The 2,500-nt window shown below is 60.6% G+C and overlaps 1 pseudogene; it reads left to right on the forward strand.

Annotated features, from left to right (window-relative positions):
- LOC126433295 (large subunit ribosomal RNA) overlaps positions 1-2,500 on the forward strand; it is a 7,967-nt pseudogene that overhangs the window by 1,271 nt on the left and 4,196 nt on the right.

The raw sequence follows: 2,500 nt of genomic DNA on the forward strand, positions 1-2,500 counted from the left end.
GTTCCCTCCGAAGTTTCCCTCAGGATAGCTGGTGCTCGTACGAGTCTCATCCGGTAAAGCGAATGATTAGAGGCCTTGGGGCCGAAACGACCTCAACCTATTCTCAAACTTTAAATGGGTGAGATCTCCGGCTTGCTTGATATGCTGAAGCCGCGAGCAAACGACTCGGATCGGAGTGCCAAGTGGGCCACTTTTGGTAAGCAGAACTGGCGCTGTGGGATGAACCAAACGCCGAGTTAAGGCGCCCGAATCGACGCTCATGGGAAACCATGAAAGGCGTTGGTTGCTTAAGACAGCAGGACGGTGGCCATGGAAGTCGGAATCCGCTAAGGAGTGTGTAACAACTCACCTGCCGAAGCAACTAGCCCTGAAAATGGATGGCGCTGAAGCGTCGTGCCTATACTCGGCCGTCAGTCTGGCAGTCATGGCCGGTCCTTGCGGCCGGCCGCGAAGCCCTGACGAGTAGGAGGGTCGCGGCGGTGGGCGCAGAAGGGTCTGGGCGTGAGCCTGCCTGGAGCCGCCGTCGGTGCAGATCTTGGTGGTAGTAGCAAATACTCCAGCGAGGCCCTGGAGGGCTGACGCGGAGAAGGGTTTCGTGTGAACAGCCGTTGCACACGAGTCAGTCGATCCTAAGCCCTAGGAGAAATCCGATGTTGATGGGGGCCGTCATAGCATGATGCACTTTGTGCTGGCCCCCGTTGGGCGAAAGGGAATCCGGTTCCTATTCCGGAACCCGGCAGCGGAACCGATACAAGTCGGGCCCCTCTTTTAGAGATGCTCGTCGGGGTAACCCAAAAGGACCCGGAGACGCCGTCGGGAGATCGGGGAAGAGTTTTCTTTTCTGCATGAGCGTTCGAGTTCCCTGGAATCCTCTAGCAGGGAGATAGGGTTTGGAACGCGAAGAGCACCGCAGTTGCGGCGGTGTCCCGATCTTCCCCTCGGACCTTGAAAATCCGGGAGAGGGCCACGTGGAGGTGTCGCGCCGGTTCGTACCCATATCCGCAGCAGGTCTCCAAGGTGAAGAGCCTCTAGTCGATAGAATAATGTAGGTAAGGGAAGTCGGCAAATTGGATCCGTAACTTCGGGATAAGGATTGGCTCTGAGGATCGGGGCGTGTCGGGCTTGGTCGGGAAGTGGGTCAGCGCTAACGTGCCGGGCCTGGGCGAGGTGAGTGCCGTAGGGGTGCCGGTAAGTGCGGGCGTTTAGCGCGGGCGTGGTCTGCTCTCGCCGTTGGTTGGCCTCGTGCTGGCCGGCGGTGCAGGATGCGCGCGCCTGCGCGGCGTTCGCGCCCCGGTGCTTCAACCTGCGTGCAGGATCCGAGCTCGGTCCCGTGCCTTGGCCTCCCACGGATCTTCCTTGCTGCGAGGCCGCGTCCGCCTTAGCGTGCTCCTCCGGGGGCGCGCGGGTGCGCGGATTCTCTTCGGCCGCCATTCAACGATCAACTCAGAACTGGCACGGACTGGGGGAATCCGACTGTCTAATTAAAACAAAGCATTGCGATGGCCCTAGCGGGTGTTGACGCAATGTGATTTCTGCCCAGTGCTCTGAATGTCAACGTGAAGAAATTCAAGCAAGCGCGGGTAAACGGCGGGAGTAACTATGACTCTCTTAAGGAGCCGCCAAGTGGCGGCGGTGTGGCTGCATCCGGACTTGGCTTTTCGAAGTGTGGTCTTGATGTAGTCGTGCTGCTGCTGCGAGGTGCCTTCCTTGGGTTATAGTTACAGGGAGAGTGATGCGCAATACATGGGCCTAGCCCTCTTAGCCTCTCCTCTCCTGCGGTCTTCTCCCCTTCTCGTGGGCCCGCTGATTTTTGCAGAGTGGAAGACCGCACCAGGGGCTTGGGGGGGTTACCAGCCCCCCCTCGCATTATCCCTTTATAGTTGGGGGCAGCCGACAAGAAACAAGAGATGGTGGCCCTTCCGCTGAAGGTGCCACCCCAGCTACCCCAGCACCTATCCGGCCAACCGGCCGTAACGAAAATGCGATAGTTTGTGTAGCTCCCTTTGCTTGCAGTGAGTGCCACCGCACTTTTACCACGAAGAACGGTCTCGGGGTCCATCGCCGCCGCCAACACCCTGCGGCCGCCAACGCTGAGATCGTGACGGAGAGGCATCGCGCGAGGTGGACGGAGGAAGAAGTCCTGTCGCTCGCCAAGGCAGAGGCCGAACTGTTCCTGGAGAGGGACGCCCGGTTCTTCTTTGTAAATCAAGAACTTACCAGGATGTTCCCCGACCGAACGCTTGAGGCAATCAAGTGCCGACGGCGGCAAGCTGCCCACAAGCAGCTTGTCCGCCAATTCATGGAGGCACTTGAGATCGGTCGGGGTGAAGAGCCGGCGTCCCGCCGTGGAGCAGCGAGCTCGCTGCCTGACGCGGGCGAGGCCGCTGCGCCGCCCGTCGACGCAGCCGAGGACTTCGCGGCCGACACCACCGGGCCGCCGCCGGAGGGGCCGACTGACGCCGCCATCTGGGAGCATCTGGCGGGGCTACCTGCTTCCGCC

This window comes from Schistocerca serialis, unplaced genomic scaffold, assembly GCF_023864345.2.
Source record: "Schistocerca serialis cubense isolate TAMUIC-IGC-003099 unplaced genomic scaffold, iqSchSeri2.2 HiC_scaffold_1162, whole genome shotgun sequence".
In the NCBI taxonomy this organism is placed as follows: Eukaryota; Metazoa; Arthropoda; class Insecta; order Orthoptera; family Acrididae; genus Schistocerca; species Schistocerca serialis.